The following is an 18021-nucleotide window of genomic DNA, read 5'->3' as shown; positions in this document are numbered from 1 at the left end:
AAGGGAACCTAAGTCGGCGAGTGACGGCAGGAAAACCCATTAGAGTGCACAGTGCAGAAAGAGAGCACAGCACCAGAAGGGCAGTGTGGAACGAGAAAGCCCAAACCTTACGAAAAGAAGGGCCCTGAGAGGACAAAACGGTATACCCGGGTCCCAACAGACCGGGCGAGCACCCTGAACAGAGGAAGAAACACTGTGGAAGCGCACCAACGAGGACACCTGGGACTGCACCGGGAGGGGCTGACCAAGGCCAGCAAGACCCAAGCTAATGAGAGAGCATACTTGATAGTGCGCAATTATCCGTTTCCAAAGATATTGGAAAGGGCGGGCATAAAAGCACAAAATCAGGACAACAAAAGCAGATGCGGACGGCATAAGTACCCAGGGTAGACCGTGTGCACAGCCAAAACCACACTAAGAAAAGGAAAGGCTCAAGGAAGTGCCACGAGAATCGTCCAGATGCGAGAGAAACTTTACCAGGCACAGAACCTGTGAAAGGGACCTGTGAAGTGAACACACACAGAAGGCAGGACTGCACCTACGAGAAGTCCATGGCAAACCCACAGACACCGCAGCAAGAACCTAGTGTGTGTCACCTCTGGGTGTGTATAGATATCAAACAGTAGAATATTAACCAGAAGGATGAACGCGTACAAGAAATAAGAGTGCACCATAGGCAGCAACAGCCATGTACAGCAGATCCGGACTGAAAAAGTCCAGATCCAGAAGCAATACCAGTCACTTGGTAGGGAGGAGTCGCAGTGGCACACGAGGCAACCGGAAGGGTGACCAGTACTGGAATCACCAGTACAAAGTGCACATAGCAGAATATGATTCGAATAGAGATGTACACACAAGAACAAAGAGGACAATGAACATCCTAAGGAGAGCACCTCTACAGAGAGCAGCAGTAGCAACAGCAGCAGCAGCCTGAAGTAGAAGAAATACAAAGACCTCACTCGAAGGGATCGGAGCCGGGGACGTACTTTAGAAAGCGAGGCACAAAGCAAAGTACATGAAAAGCGCAAGTGAGGAAGACGCCACCACACAAGAACCAAGCACAATAAGCACTAACCACCACATAAGAGGAGGGGAGAAACCGAGCCAGGTAATGTGATTGTAATGTTTTAGCGCGCATTTTAACCCCTCCCCTGCTGATGACGGAACCGCTCCGTCATCAGCCGCGGTCGCGCTGTGCTGATGACGGAGCGGTTCCGTCATGGCCCGCTCGGCACGCCTGCGCGGCGCGGATTCCGCACCTGTGCTGAGCGTTCTATTGAGCGGGGCGGGCCATGACGGAACCGCTCCGTCATAAGCACAGCGCAACCGACGCTGGTGACGGAGCGGTTCCGTCACCAGCATGCGCACGCCACTCTTCCGCCCCGCCCCCTTAGCACTGCGGCGGAATAGCCGCCGCAGTGAAGGGGTTAAACCAGAGATTGTGATCCTGGTATGCGAGTGGAATTTCAACATCCTCGAAAACGGCCTGTAAGAGCGAACACAGTGGAAAGCAATCAACAGACACGCATACACGATAAAAGAAGTGCGCTGTGGCAATCTGGCACGCCTCAAGGGACCGACCAAGGCCATTGACTGGTAGGACAGCGACAGGGCTCGGACCAGAGCCATACACTGGTATGACATCTGCAGAACCATGCAGAAGTGAAACAGACAAGGAATGGAGACTGAAAATTACCTTTCTGAAGAAAGAAACAATGTGGAAACCCAGAGAAAGGGAGCATCTACACTTGCAAAGGAGTGGCACATACGAACTGCAGACTCGAACGGATAGGTCAGAGAGCGATGCCAAAAGGCGGACCGCATGAAAAAATACCACAGTGAGAACTGCCGGGCAACGCCCTTAGAAAAAGACACCACAGGAGCCCACCAAGCCTTATGTGTAAGGGAGACAGCTACATAGCAGCCAACAAATACCCCACATAGGGTAAGCCTGAACCCCAGCCAGCGGCACCTCTTGAGCCAAGGCTCAAGCAGAGGATCACAGAACGGAAGCAGCATTAAGCAGCCGATGAGCAGCAATAAGGAAAACAAAAACGTCAACAAGCCGACTAGACCACCTGGGTATTACAGCATGAACACAGGGCTTAGAACAACACTGCACATGGAAGGAACTGACCGTAAAAGGATGTCGAAAACATGTTAGCATGCAGGCTAGACAGGAGGCGGTTGACTGCTGAGTCCGCATGACCGTCAAAAAGGGCAAAATTAGCTAATGCAAACACATAAGTTGTGTTCAAGGCACGGATGCCTAAACTAGTGGACGCAAAAATATGACATCCACAGGTCTCCAACCAACGAGACTTCCTAGTGGGAGGCAGTAACGGGAGAGAAGAGGAAGGCTGCGTGGCGAAAGCCACCTGGACGACCCGGGCCTGAGCCCTAGGATGAAGGGTCAAGCATACCGGATCATCCGGAGCTGGACGATGCCAATGTGCAATGACCTGATCTACAGGGTCACCCGAGGGGGGACGTGCTCATGTACCAAGACGGGCATTGAATAATAACCCACCAAAAGGCAGCAAGGGCTCCCCCTCTACCTCATCCTGGTGAAGGATATACAACAATAGGTCGGTAGATAAAGAGACCGAGGGAGGCTGTAAGTTTAAAAGAGAAGCAGCGTTGCGAACAGCATTTGCAAATGCAGAATTAGCCTCTGTAGCCATTCTAGGTGGCGATAACAGATCATCTGTAGGGGACGGTTGAAGGCTAACTCGTCCAATCGAAAAGTAAGACGCCGCAGGTGGAAGAACTGGTGGCCACTGACCAGGGGGGCAAGGAAGTCAAAGGGCAAGGAGACACTCCTGGTTGTACTGGAGCTCCGTCCTCCTCAAACAGAGGTACAATAGGGTCCGACGCCCGCACCGGTGTCGACAAGCGTCGACATGGCGTCGTATCGACATCGACAATAAGAAGAGGCGACTCAGCCCTGTCTGGGACTGGCATCAACTCACCCTCTACCGAGACAAGTGGAGAGGAAGGATGTTGACATGGGGTCGAAACCCGTGATTCGGCCATCACCGACAGCGACGCAGGAAGCCGCAAAGGGCTATGCGAAGACATGGCAGATGGGCTCAACGTCTGACTGGGATACCCGTCCGGGTCGTGTCCAGACATCGCCCCGAATCCGGAACTGGAGTCTAGGGACTCGGCCGCCGGCGAAGACCCGACTTGAGTCCCTACTTCCACTGTGGGGCCCGAAGGCGCGTCTGGGAGAGGAGGTGACCCAAGAATGAAGTGCAGAGCCCTGAAATAGGATTCCATTTTGGCCCGAGTCGCCCCATCACCCGATTAAGGGTGGGTATAAGGGCCTCGACTCCGGGGGACCGGCGTCCGGCAAAGACCGTGAGACCCGCTGTAACGACGAAGGGAGACCGACAATCTCTGTGAATTGCGCTTCTGCTTACCTACGTGAGGCGAATGACGTCCACGACAACGATTTTGCGACCGGACTCGAACAGAAGCCCCAGCACGAGATGGAGAATGGCGCGGAGCGGGACATCCGGGCAGCCAACAGCTTCATCAAGTGCTCCCGCAGGGATTTTGAAAGCATCTGCTGGCATGCGTTGCACTCCTCGGAGTCTTGGTGCGCTCCTAAGCACCACATGCAGATCGCATGCGGGTCCATCGCCAACATCTACAGCGCGCATGTCTCACACACCTTAAAGTCCGAAGGCATCACACTTTTATCGGACACCTGAAGGCATCCAAAAGACATGGGCAACAGGCAAGGCCAAAGGAACCGCTTACTCCTGGATCTGCAATGGGACATGGAAAAGAAGGAAACTGATGTCAGCGCACCAGGAGGGACTTATATGGCTTTGCTGATGCCATGTCTGCGGACGTCAGGGCGGAGCTGCTGCAAAAACTTTCTGGATCCAGTCTGACGCCTGGAGATATTTTAAGTTAAGGAATCTGCGGCTAGATGTCTCTATCAGATATGAGTTAAATGGTCAGGGGGGAGTGTAGGGAAGTCACTGTTTGGTGTTGAAGGGGGAAGAGCATGTATTTGAGCCTCTCCCTTTGTCACTGTTGCCTCTGTAACCGCCTCTGAAGTAACTAGGAGGCAGAGGGTTGCTTGTTACATATAGGTGGTGGTGGTAGTATCTGAGGACCATCCTCGGTAGAAAGAGCGCCAAAAGGTACCACATACTGGTGTTAATTGAAGGGCTCCCATGGATTTGGCCAATTCTGTGTCCTTTATTTTCTCTAGTGAGGAATCTACCACAAGGCCAAAGAGGTGTTACTTATCGAATGGTGTGTTCAGGATAGAAGTTTGAACCTTTGGTTTGAATCCTGAAATACGTAGCCAGGCATGCCTTCTTAAAAGGACTCTGGTGTTCACAGCTCCAGTAGCAGTGTCTGGATCATCTAGGGCGCATTGGATTGAATATTTTTAAATGAGCAGTCCCTTTTGCACCATGTCTTGCGGGATTCCTTATGCAGCTGAACCCCATGGTAGTTAGCAGCTCTACCCAGCAGTTCTATGTAACCTACATTGTCGTCCGGCGCCAAGGGCGTGGTAGTGTACAAGTCAGGATCATTCCCTATGGGGGAATTGGTGTTGGGGTCTGGAGGTATTGGATTATTGTACCCAGCCCCCTGCCCCTCCCATCGTCCTGATCTTAATAATAATAATACAGAGTTTTATAAAGCGCGAACAGCTACCTCACGAGGAGGTGTCCCGGCGCTATAGCAACAGTGTTGTGCCCGTTTAGGTAGAGAGCTGGAGTCTAACGTGGTGCCTAGCATGGTTGAACAGCCAGGTTTTCAGTAATCGTTTGAAACATGCTTCGGATGGAGCCTGTTGGAGAGCAGGGGGTAGCGAGTTCCATAGTGCCGCCACATTGGCCGAGAAGGTGCGTCCACCTAACCTGGCTCTTTTTGCTCTAGGGGCTGTAATGCGTACACTGTTGTTGGATCTAAGGGACCGGGCTTGGGTGTATCTTGGTAGTCTAGCTTTCAGGTAATTTGGGCAGTTGCCGAACAGAGATCTAAAAGCCAGGGTGAGTGCTTTAAATTTTATTCTGCTTGCCACTGGTAACCAGTGAAGGGAAAGGAGATGCGGAGAGATGAGTGTTTGTAAGGAATCCTCATTAAAAGTCTTGCAGCCGCATTTTGGACCATTTGGAGTTGTCGTATAAGATACTTTGGTAAGCCCAGATACAAGCCATTGGCGTAATCCAGCCTTGAAGTAACTGTGGCATGGATTACAGTTTTTCGGCAGCTAGTTGGTAAAAATCGGAGAATCTTGCGGAGATTTCTCAATTTGCTCATGCAGCAACCTGCCACTTGCTGGATGTGTGAAGCAAATGACAGCTTGTCGTCCCACCGGACTCCAAGATTTCTTGCTGAGTGGCTGGGCGAGGGGGAGTGTCCCATCTCTGCCGGCCACCATAGTTCAGATGGTGGAGGGGGGCTTTTTCCGAAAAAGATCACCTCTGTCTTGCTGGCATTGAGTTTTAGTTTATTGGTGTTCATCCAGCAGGCCACGTCTTGTAGGCACCCCTTCAGACTCAGAAAGGATGTCTCTGACACCTCTGAATATCTGAACACCAGCTGGGTGTCATCGGCGTATGAAATTGCCTTGATCCCCCAGTTGGCAATTAGTGTGAAGAGTGGAGCAAGGTAAACATTAAATAGGAGTGGGCTCAAGGCCGAACCCTGGGGGACACCACAGCTGAGGGTTTTTGGAGAAGAGGAGACATTCTTTAGAGCCACCTTCCGAGTCCTTTGAGTCAGGTATGATTGTATCCACTCCAAAGCCTGGCTCTGGATGCCTAGCTTCGCCAGTCGCAGCAGCAGAATATTGTGTTCGACAGTATCAAAGGCGGCCGACAGATCCAGGAGCACCAATATAGCTGAGTCTCCCGAATCCATCGACCACCTCACTGACTCGGCCACCTCAATTAGTGCTGTTTCAGTGCTAAAGCCGGGTCTAAAGCCTGATTGTGTCTCGTGTAATATTTTGTTTTGCTCAATAAATTGATTCAATTGGCGCTGGATAACTTTCTCATGCTTTGGAAGAACAATGGTTCAGGGTAGGCCTTAAGAGGTCCTTAGCGAGGAATAGAACAGAGAGCGAGTGCTTAATAAGTCGCTGGGGAGCAGAGGTAGTAGGTATTGGTAGGAGTTTTTTATTTTACTCTCTTTTCTTAAGGGTATACATAAATAATTATACTGTATTGCAGGTGCTCAAGTGAATAGTACGGTGCAGGACGTGACATAAGTGATCAAAGTGAACGAACTGTCACACAACAACAACAAGGATAAAAACACAACAATTATATACAAATAGAACGGGTGAAATTCCTTGGGTGGGTCGACGGCGTTTCGATCTATATTAATCTAGATCATCATCAGGACAGATGAGCCTCCTGAAACTTGCCGGTGCTCTTTTAGGCAAGGATGATTAGTTGGCAATACAGTAGATGTTGCTGTACTCAATTTGAATTGTTTACTTAGTGAAAGCATGGATCTTCCACTGAAGGGAACAAGTAGCGCTCGGTCACATCTACTTTGCCGAGGGTCCTACTTGAATTTGAGGGGTTTAACTGTGAGAACCCGAAGTTAGTAGAAGGGGTTCGCTTAGCAAGGTCGCTTTTGCAGTGCAGCAGTCTTGGCGCCTGTAATTAATCGGGCGTCACGTCGTGGCAGTAGAAGGGAGTCCAGGTATCTCTTCCGCGATAGCTCACCAGCGTCACGTCGTGGCAGTAGAAGGGAGTCCAGGTATCTCTTCCGCGATAGCTCACTTCTACTGCCACGACGTGACGCCCGATTAATTACAATGTGTGGGGGCCTTATTAACGAGTCTGAGGTTAGCTGAGATCAATGTAGATCTCAGTAAATCTGCTGAAGGACAATCTGCCCTGTCCATGTGAACGTTGAAGTCTCCGACAACAAGAAACTGAGGGTGAAGGAGGGAGCTTTGTATGATCATATCCATCAGAGTAGTGAGGTTGGATTCTTTCCCCCCCGGAGGCCTGTAGATAACTAGTCCTGCTAGGGATAGCTGAGATCCCACCTGGAAGCAGAAGTGTAGTCCCTCTAGACCCTGGGTGTATATGGGGGCGGAGGAGGTGAGTGTGAGCTGTTCTTTAAATATAACTGCCACTCCCCCCCCTCTTTTATCACCTAGTCGATTGGAGAAACAAATTTTATATCCAGAGGGGATAGCCAGTGCAATGGCAGTCATGTTATCATCGCTAAGCCAGGTTTCTGTTAGAAACAATATGTCCCATTGGTGACCTTCCAACAGCAGCCATATATCATCTGCATGCTTTGCAAGGGATCTACAGTTCACAAGTCCCGCGCTAAGGTTTTTACTGATTGGTGGCTTGGATTTAGTAGATCCTCCAGCCTTTGTACTGGCCGGTATGCCTAGTTGTAGCCCACATGTCCTACAGGTATAAGGGAGAGTGGAGGACCCAAGATCGATGCTGTGTGCACTGGTTTCCGCCAAAGTATTGAGAGACCATAGGTTATCCCTCGACCAGACAATTCTATCTATTTGAGTGCTCTCACCGTCAGCGTGTCTGGCCCCGGCCGCGTTCTGGTCGCGGACGGGCGCAGACGGGCTTGCCTTAGGCACGCCTTTGGCGCGCAAACGGCGTGCCCGCTGCGCTCGCCCGCTGCGCTCGCCCGCTGCGCGACCGAGATATGCACATAATTTGTACCGTTGCAGGTGGGGGAGGAGTCGGCTTGGGGGCATGGCCTAAGCAGGGGGCGTGGCCTCCGCTCGTGGCGAGGGCGCGTGGGAGCGCTGCTACGCTGTGACTGCTTGCTAGCAACAAGTGAGTGAAATTTTAAAAACTACACAAGTATTCTGTGACAGTTTGAAGTTTAAAACACAATTCAATCTGTGACACTCAAAGTTTTAAAAAAAGATGCCTCGCTCCCGGCTTTCCGCCTCAGGAGCACAACTCTGAAATCTGCCTGGCGCCCAAAATCGACGCCTTTGTAGTGGTCGGCTTGGGGGCGTGACCTAAGCGGCTTGGGGGCATGGCCTAAGCAGGGGGCGTGGCCTCCACTCATGGCGAGGGAGCGCTGCTACGCTGTGACTGCTTGCTAGCAACAAGTGAGTGAAATTTTAAAAACTACACAAGTATTCTGTGACACTCAAAGTTGTAAAAAAAGATGCCTCGCTCCCGGCTTTCCGCCTCAGGAGCACAACTCTGAAATCAGGTGCATGTGGTGGTGAATGCTCAGGTAAAGTCAGTAAGGGTTGAAACACAGGAGAAGGAGGTGATGGGAGGTGAGGAGGAGAAGGAATAATAAAGGCATTTTACCTTTTTTAAAGGAATGTGGTAGGTCTCTTCTGTCTAAGGTTTCCATTTCGTTGAAACTTTTGTGAAAATCTGTTCAGTAGTTGGGCGGATACATAGTTCCCTTTGTTTCAGATCCTGTTTGGAAGGCAGAGCATCGAAATGTTGTTCCTTCGATGGAATCGGAACATCCGTTTGTTTTGGTGCTGGGTCTTTGGATACGGAGGATTTCGGATCCCTAGACGTTTTCGGCATGGAAGGGGGTGCGCAGTCTGTTTTTGGCTTTGATCCGGAACGTTTCGGCTGGGTGCCTGTTTTCGAATGGCTCAGAGCAGGGCATCAGAAATATTTTCTCGGTGCTGAGGTGGACTTTGGGGGCAAGGGAGGATCTGTACTCACAGTACGCTGCCCTTGCGGAATTTCTTCGTTCCCCTCGGAGCCGTAGGAGGAGATAGGGTCTTGCTCTTCTTCTGCTCCCATGGAGCTTCTGGCTTCTTGTTCTGAATCTTCTCCAAAGAGGTTCGGAATGGAACTTGTTTGTTGGCTCTGCATATTGCGGCGTCGAGCCAAACGGTCGCAAAGCGTCTTTTCCGACCAAAAAGCCTGACACGAGTCACAGTCCTGTTCTCTGTGCTCTGGAGACAAGCAAGGTTGCACACTACGTGTGAGTGGGTAAGCATAAACTTCGCGTGGCACTGAGGGCAGAATTTGAATGGAGTCCGATCCATCAACTGCAAGGGGGACTGACGCAAGTAGGCCGGGCGGCCTTCCACGAGCTACCCGATTGAAAAAGGGTTTTTTAAGTAAATACGATACGCTGAGAATGGGATTACAACATTGAAAACAATACCGATGGGGGTGATTGTTTTGCCAACCGAGGGAAACCGAAGAAACTGTGTCGAACCAGAGCGCAGTAATTCACGGCCAAACCTGATGGTGGAAAAAAACAATCTAACAATGGAGTTGATGCCCATGCGCACTATCACCGAAAGGAGGAGTCACCTACCGCGTGACTAGGAAAGACTTCTTTGAAGAAAAACAACTTGCAAACATCCGGGCCCAACACTAGATGGCAGGAGTATGCAAAGCATGTGATCTATAGCTCACATGCCACAAACATACAAAGAAATATGAATGAATGAATGAATGAAATGAATGAAACATAATTTATAACGCGCAAACTTTGCCCAAAGGGCGTCAAGGCGCCTAACCAAACATTGTCCAGAGTCAGAGAGCATGCTACTGATAGGCATCGATGAAGAGCCGCGTTTTTAATGCCTTCTTAAAAAGGGCCATAGAAGATTGTGCTTTTAACTCGGAGGGGAGGTCATTCCACAATTTAGGGGCAATAGAAGAGAAGGCCCTTCCACCCCATCTGACTATTTGTTAGAGGGACAAATAAGAGATTTTTAGAGGCAGAACGAAGGCTTCTGCTGGGGGTGTAGGGAACAAGAAGGGAGCCAATGGCTTCAGAGCCTCCACCCGATAGAGCACTGAAGACCAGGCATAGAATTTTAAAAGTGATCCTAAGATGAATCAGGAGCCAATGCAGACTCTTCCTGGCTAGAGTGGCATAGGAGCTGTTAGGAACACCAAGGACAAATTTGGCAGCCGCGTTCTGAACGATCTGAAGGCGTAAATTCAGGCTCTTGTTGGTTTCTGCATACAGAGCAATACAATAATCCAGCCGTGATGCCACAAGAGCCACCACGGTCTGCTTATGGGCTTGGGGGGAGAGATAGTGGGCTATTTTCCTAAGAGTCTTAATGACTCCCCAACAAGTAGACACGGTTCGATTGACCTGCTGCGTCATAGCCAGTGACGTATCAATGATCATGCCCAGATTACGGGCTGATTTTACAGGCATGGGACATACTCCCAAAGAGGGGGGCCACCAGTCACTGGACCATATGTTTTGGTCTTTACCGAAGATCAGGACCTCGGTTTTCTCTCCGTTCAGCTTCAGTGAATTTAGAATCATCCATTCGGAGTCTGCCTGCATGCAGTTCCTGAAGCTGAACGCGGAGGTACTCACCGAGTGGGAGAGGGACACCATGATCTGTGTGTCATCGGCGTATGACACCACCTCCGTCCCGTGCGATCTTACTAACCTGGCAAGTGGGGCCACATAGATGTTAAAGAGGGTCGGACTCAATGCCGACCCCTGTGGGACCTCACACTGCACAGGCTTAGCAGGGGAGAGGAACTCTCCTAGCTTGACCCTCTGCTCTCTTTGGCTGAGGAAAGAGGACAGGAGGCTCAGTGCTGGGCCCTCCACCCCTATCTCCTTTAGCAGAGTTGTTAAGGTCAGAGCAGATAGGGTGTCAAAAGCTGCAGTTAGGTCGAGCAAGACCAGCAAAATAGTCTGGCCTTGGTCAACCCTAGATCTGATATTATCAAACACTACCGTGAGAGCCGACTCGGTACTGTGAAACTTTCTGAAACCGTGCTGGGATTGGTCCATAAACCCAGAGACCTCAAGAAAGGAAGTCAATTGCTGATTAAGATGGCATTCAAGCATTTTAGCTGGAGCAGGCAGCAATAAAATAGGGCGAAAGTTTTTAAGGACTTTAGGATCCAGAGTCGGTTTTTTAAGCTTAAAGCCTTCTTCCAGACAGCAGGGAAAATGCCCTGAATCATGGCACAGTTCATTATCTCCAAAATAGGGGGAAGCAAAGTTTCTCTACATTCTTTCAGGATCTTCAAAGGGCAGGGATCCAGTGGCGAGCCTGATTTAATTCTATTTAGGAGAGAATCTAATTGCTCCAGGGTAAGGGGTGGGAAATCGTACAGGATCATCATAGGAACCTTTCCCCAGCATTCTAAGGAGGGGAGAATCGGGAGAGGGAGAGGGCTCATTTGGGCTCTTTGAGTTTCAAGAGTGGAGTAAATATCCACAATTTTAATATGGAAGAACTGCGCGATCCTGTCGCACAGCTCTTGGGAGCCTGTGATGGGATCAGGAGTTTGTAGGGAGCACAAGGAGTCAACGATTTTAAATAGATCCCTAGAGGAAGTAAGGGACGTTGTAAGCTTAGAAAAATAAGCCTGTTTTTCATTAATGACCCTTTTCTTATAATCTACCAGCAAAAGCTTGTTCTTTTCTCGATCTTTAGGGTTCCAGGTTGTCCGCCATACCCTCTCCTGCCTCCTACAGCTCTGTCTTAGGAGCCTAAGAGTCTCAGTAAACCAAGGGGCAGATGGCTTCCGCCTCGCTGAATAGTGGTAGGAGGCAGGAGCCAGATGATCTACTGCTCTGGAGATAGAGTTTTCAAACTCCAGCGCAGCATCGCAGGCATTCTTTTCTTTTTTTTTTTTTTTTTTTTAACTTTTATTTGATAGAAGTACATACACACAGCTCCTCGCCTACAACCCTGGGGCCGGCAGCAATCTGGGGCAATGACATCGATGAGACAAGATCAGCATGTTATAGCGGCCCAACCGGGCTATGCCCCAAACCTGCAACCTCCCTGCTCCCTGCCTCCCCACCACCCTAGAGAGTGGAGCTATGGTCACCATGTTATCGTGCAGCGTGTAAAGGAGTGTGTACGTATGCTACCCGAACTGGAAACTAACTGAACCCCCAATGCCATCCCTCCCAACCCTCCTCCGGACTGCTTGTGCGCTTACCGTTACCACCACCCTACCACGTAAATTCGGCGTATCCCACTACTAAGCTCGTCACCCACCTCTTGCCCATTCTGCCCACCGCCCATTACCACCCGCCTGACCCTCCACGCCCAGAGCCCCCTGTGTCAGTGATCGCTGCAGGTCGTGTGCCTTTCTAGCGTCTCACTAGGCCCCGATGAGTCAACAGCCATCTCAATCAAGGTCTAGAGGGTCGTGCACCCGGTCCTCTTGTGCCTCGTCTCCTTCCCGACTCTCCTCCCTCTCCTCCTGAGCTGCGTCCGCAGCATCCTTCGAGGATCTGTAGGTTAGGTACAGGTCCCAAAAATTTCTGGGTCTACTAACTGGAGGTTGTAGCTCACTGTACAGCTGCGTCTGCGTGCAGCCAAACAGCATATCCCTGGCCCACCCACGTTTGGTCGGGAGGGGGCCTCTCATCCAGCATTGCGCCACCGCTCGCCGAGCCATCAGTAACCCAAGATCTGCCATGCGGCGTGCCGCCGGGGGCAGGACCTTTGTATGGCCCAATAATGCCAGAGCCGGGTCCACCGGGAGGTCCAGCTCAAGTACCTGCCCCAGTTCTAGAAATATGTCATTCCAGAATTTGTTAATGCCCGGGCAAGACCAAGCCAGATGCATAAAGTCAGCCATTTGTGCGTGACAGCGCTCGCATTCAGACGTTTGTCTAAGCCCATATCTGTGTAAGCGTTCTGGGGTGTAGTACACTCTCTGCAGGAATTTGAAATGGATAAGTCTATGCCTGGCGTTAAGCGACACCCTTCTAGTGTTTAGGCAACAGTATTTCCACATTGTGTCATCAATCGACGTGCCAAGGTCCCGTTGCCACGCCAAGCGGGCCTTCGAGACCGGGTGACTCACTATGCTGTCCGATCTTATAGAGCCGCGAGATCAAGTGAGTCGGCGATGGTGATTTGATGACATAGGTCAGTTCTGGAACATCGGGTGGTTCGGCCATGGCCGGTCCCAACAGCTCGCGGAGCGCCGCGCGGACCCTGTGCAGGTGAAAGCGGTGCATCAACGTCCCCGAGTTACGGGAAGAGTCAACCTGTTCCCATGTAATGACCTTCCCGTCTCTGAACAGGTCTCCCAGCTTCAAAATGCCCAGGTGTTTAAGGGCGCGTGTGACCCCTACCTCCCGCAACGGCGCCAGCCAGCCGACCCATTCAATCGGAGCAAGTGGGGAATATAGGAGAGCGCAGCCCTGTCTCTTGGCCAATGAGTGCCATGCATGGTTGGTTGATGAGATCGAATCCAAACATCCCACCCGACGCGTGGCTGGCTCGAACACCGTAGCCGGTGGGGGAAGAGGGTCCGTGAATAGGGTCTCGAGCACCACATGCGGGATATTACGATCCCCATGTATCCATGTATGTAAGTGGGTCGCCTGCGCGATCCTATAGTACCTTTCCATATCCGGGGCACCCAGGGCGCCTTGTTCATATGGTAACGTTAGGACCCGCCACTGGACTCGTGGTTGTGCACCACCCCAAGCCAGCCGCGTGAGAGTCTGAGTCAACAAGTTAAAGAAGGCCCTAGAGAGAATCACCGGTAGATTGTTAAACAAGAACAAAAACCTCGGAAGCACGATCATTTTCATTAATGCGACACGGCCAGCCAGAGACAACGGAAGTTTGCACCACCGGTCCACATCCTCTGCTAATTTATGGCAGGCAACCCCATAGTTTTCCCTCACCAATATATCCGGGTCCGGATGTATCTGTACTCCCAGGTATCTAACCGGGTCCTCAGACCACTGCAGAGGATAATCCATAACAAATTTTTGGGTCACCGGGGAAAGAGGGAACGCCACCGATTTCAGCCAATTCACCTGTAAGCCAGACAACGCGCCAAACTGGACCACTTCCCTCAATACTGGGGAAAGGTTGAGCTCCGGGTCTCTCACGTAGAGGAGCGTGTCATCCGCGTATGTAGACACGCAGATTTTGTAGGAGGGGAAGCTGATGCCTTCGTGGCTATGATATTCCCGCAATGCACATGCGAGGGGTTCAGCTACCAGTGCATACAATAACGGGGAAAGGGGGCAGCCCTGCCTGGTGCCTCTGCAAATGTTGAAGGCGTCCGTGACTCTGTCCCCTATACGCAGCCTGGCCTTAGGTTTGTAGTATAAGGCGCCTATCATTTGGAGGAAGGGCTCACCCAACCCCAACTTCCTGAGCACTCTCGACATGAAGGGCCACTCCACGGAGTCAAATGCCTTCTCCATATCGAGGAAGACCGCCAACGCTTTGTTCTCCGGTTTCACATGCTGCATCGTTCCCAGCACCGTGCGTATATTGTACGTGAGGTTCCTGGACGGAATAAATCCGGCCTGCTCCGGGGCCACCAGCTCCGGGGCGAGCAACGCGAGACGCGTCGCCAAAACTTTGGCATATAGCTTCGCGTCAACATTTAGTAGGGACAGCGGCCTGTAGGAGCCACACTCCGTGGAGGGTTTCCCAGGCTTCAGAAGCGTCACTATGAGTGCTTCCCGCATTGTGGCTGGCATGCTGCCTTCCTTGCATATGTCATCAAATAGCTCAGAGAGGTAAGGCACCAGTTGGTCCTTGAACGCTTTGTAGAAGCCCACAGTGAGCCCATCAGCCCCCGGGGCACTACCAGTGCGCATGCTCTCCAGCGCCTCCACTATTTCCTCTTTTTGAATGGGCATCATGAGGAATTCTCTCTGTGAGTCGGACAGCTGTGGCATTTTTATATAACTTAAGTAGTCATCTATCGCCTCTTCCATTCCCTCCGATCGTGATCTATAGAGAGAGGAGTAGAATTGCCTGAATTCCTCGAGTATCAGCCCCTCTTCAGTAAGGGTCTCCCCTGAACCCGACACGAGTTCTCCCACTATCAATTGGCGCCTCTCGCCTCGGATCATTCTGGCCAGAAGTGAGCCAGGTCTATCTCCCTCCCCATAAGTGCGAGCGGTGGCATATTTACCCATATGACGCACTTCCCTATCTGCTTCCTCGTTAAATTCCATCACCAGTTGTTTAATTTGCTCCGAGGCATCGCCCTCAGGTTCCGTCCGTTGCCTCTCTTCCAGTTCAGAGAGCCGAGTCTCAAGGTGTTTGAGTCTCTGCCGAATCGCTTTCAGGACCCCGGAGTGTTTGGCCATGGCCACCCCTCGAATACACACCTTGAACGCCTCCCAAAGCGTTTGGACGCTTTCCACCGTGCCCACATTAGTCTCGAAAAAACCGTCAATTTCACTTGCCAGTTCGCCCCGGAAAACATCATCCAGTAGGGAGTATGGGGGAAAACGCCACGTAAAGGGGGGGATTCTGCGTGCTGGCGTCTCCAGAATCAGGAGGAGGGGGGAGTGGTCAGACAGGGTGCGCGGCAATATCAGGCAGTCCCTTACTTGATTGGAGAGGCGTTGTGATGCTAACCAGTAATCTATTCGGGTGTGGAGTGCATGATAAGCGGAGTAGTGTGTGTAGCCCCCTCTAGAATGGTGTCTACTGCGCCACACGTCGAGGAGGTCAACTGTACCAGTTCAGTCCGGACCACCTCCGCAGCAGCCGACAGGGCCCGAGGGGGTCCCGCCGATCTGTCTAGGTTTGGGTCCAACACTAAATTGAAGTCCCCACCCCACAGCAGATTAGAGTAGTCATATGATTTGCACCTCCGGGCCAACTTGGTGTAGAAATCTGGACAATCGTAGTTCGGACCGTAAATATTGGACACTAATAAGTCATGCCCTTTACCACGACACCTGCATATTACATAACGGCCTTCTGTGTCCGCCTCGAGGAGTGTTAGTGTGAGTTTGGAGCGTGGATTGGCCCATGTTAGTGTCCCCCTAGCATGGGTAGTGAAGCCCGCTGCTACACTACAGCCCGCTACGCCCTTATGGGATAACATCTTACTGGTAAGGGGCAAATGAGTCTCCTGTAGGAGAGCGAGGTCTATGCGGTGTCTGCGTAGATAGCTAAGGACCTTACGTAGTTTCCTGTAGTCATTAAGGCCCCTGACATTCCACGTCAGCACTCGCAGGTGCTCCGGGCCAGTTCCCTGTGGTGTATCAATAGTCTCAGCCATAGCCGTGCTTTGTGAAAGAAGTAATGCAATAACGTCGAACCAGGGACAAGCAACCCGGTGGGACGAATTCGAAGAGGCAGTGTAGTATGGAAATGGTGGCAGCGCGCGTATCAGGACGAAACACAATATCATTTAAATGTGCAACAGCAGTTAAAAAAAGGAACAACATGTACCCAAGCAAAACCCCCAACAGCCCTCCCCCCTCCCACAGCAGACCCTCCCCAACGCGGCCTGACATGTCCCCAGCCCACCCATCCCTCCCCAGCAACAAAATCAACATCCCCATGTGCTTAACGCTCAAGGGCGAAGGCAGCAAGGCAGCTCGAGCTCAGTGTACAACTCTCAAATCCACCACCCGGCTTCCCCCCTCCGCCCAGCGCCACCCAAAGATCATCAAAACATCAACCCAAGGTCCGTTTCAATATACACCCCCTGTAACCCATGACTGCATGTCCCCTCTCCCGTCCCTCCCAACGTGTTAACCGCAGTCTGATGTCCGGCAAGCTAGCCAGGGACGGCCCAAGTATGTGTTGGTAGAGAGTTCACAATTAACAGTCTGTACCATGGAATCCCAGCCCCACTTATCTGATACCACGTCTCTGCAGGGATCATCCACTAGCGTAGCTCCCTCCCGGCATGAAGGGAAGAGGGCACGTTCCGAGTCCACTGTTCTCCAGTCGGCGCGGCCCAGATTCAGTCCTGTTCGTCCAGTGGGCCACCGTCCGCCTCCTGTTGAGCAGGTGGTAGATCCCCTTTCCGCTCCCTCGCCCACGCTTTCAAGGTCTTCTGTAACTCAGCAGGGTCAGTGAAAAAGTGCGAATGCCCCTGCCTATTCACTCGTAGCTTCGCAGGGTACAACATTGCATAGTCAAGCCCCATGTCTCTGAGACGTTTCTTATGTGGGGCAAAATGTTTCCTCGCCTCCTGCACTCTTGCTGTGAAATCCGGAAAAATGGAGATCGCGGAACCCTCGTAATGCAGGGCACCCTTGGCTCGAGCCAACCTAAGTGCCGTGTCTCTGTTTCGGTAGTTCAAGAGTTTGGCGATGACTGGCCGGGGGGGAAACCCCGGTTTAGGTAGTGGGGCCAGCGTGCGATGTGCTCTTTCTACTACGAACATCGCCGAAAACACTCCTTCACCTAAAAGGGTAGTAAGCAGTTTCTCCACGAAGAGTTCCATCTTCCCCGTCGACGTCGTCTCCGGAAGGCCGGTGATACGTAGGTTGCAGCGTCGTGACCTGGCTTCCAAGTCCTCCGTCTTGTCCTGGAGGGTTTTGATGAGCGTCTCCGCCCGCCTTCTCGCCGTGTCCAACTCAGTCTGGCCCTCCTCCACCTCCGTGATCCGCCGCTCCGCCATGTCGTGGCGTTCCGAATGCTTATCAAGGCGTTCCGCCATGCGGTCCATCCGGTAGGACATGGCGTCTATCTTGGTGCCCAGCGCCGTGAAGTTCGATTGAATATTCTGCTCCATGGAGCGGAGCATAGACTTGATGTCGGTGTCATCCTCTCGTGCTTCAACCGCAAGTGGCTCTGCTTCCCTCGGCGCCGGAGAGCTCTGTACTGGCAGTCGCTTCTGTGAAAAAGGGAGCTTGCTCTGTGCCCTGTCGCCTTTCCCCATGCTTGGTGGCGTCGTGCGCCCGCCTCGCGCCACAGGTGGAACAACGTCAGTGATAACAGGACTGTCCCTGCGCAAAGGGAGGACACACAGTTCCCAGCAGGCACACGTCTCCCAACCAGGACTCAATGCGCTACTCCGGCCGCCACCGGTCCAGGAGGGACGTCCCCGGCGAGACAGCCGGTCAGGCTATGGAGGGAGACACCAGAGACACCACAGCCCCTGCAGCCAAGGCCGACTCCACTTCTCGGTAGGTGCACAGCAGGGAGGGGGGTCGCCCCTAACTCAGCTACCCGCCGCTCCCACACCCTCCTACCGTGAGCGCCACACGATCCAGGCGCTGGTGTTGGAGCCCTCCTTAGATTCCGGTATGGTCGCGCCAGGAAATGGCGGCCCGCGGCCCTCTGCGCCCTGGTGTGCCGGGTGC

General features: G+C 52.1%; 1 protein-coding gene across 10 annotated transcripts in view; it reads right to left on the bottom strand.

Moving 5' to 3' along the window:
• The window catches only part of PPP6R3 (protein phosphatase 6 regulatory subunit 3), a 1896334-nt gene that overhangs the window by 162496 nt on the left and 1715817 nt on the right, over positions 1-18021 (bottom strand). The gene's annotated exons all lie outside the window — the stretch shown is intronic.

This window comes from Lissotriton helveticus, chromosome 3_1, assembly GCF_964261635.1.
Source record: "Lissotriton helveticus chromosome 3_1, aLisHel1.1, whole genome shotgun sequence".
NCBI lineage: Eukaryota > Metazoa > Chordata > Amphibia > Caudata > Salamandridae > Lissotriton > Lissotriton helveticus.
The sequence above is the reverse complement of the archived record's forward strand: the minus strand, read 5'-3'. Positions and strand labels throughout refer to the sequence as shown.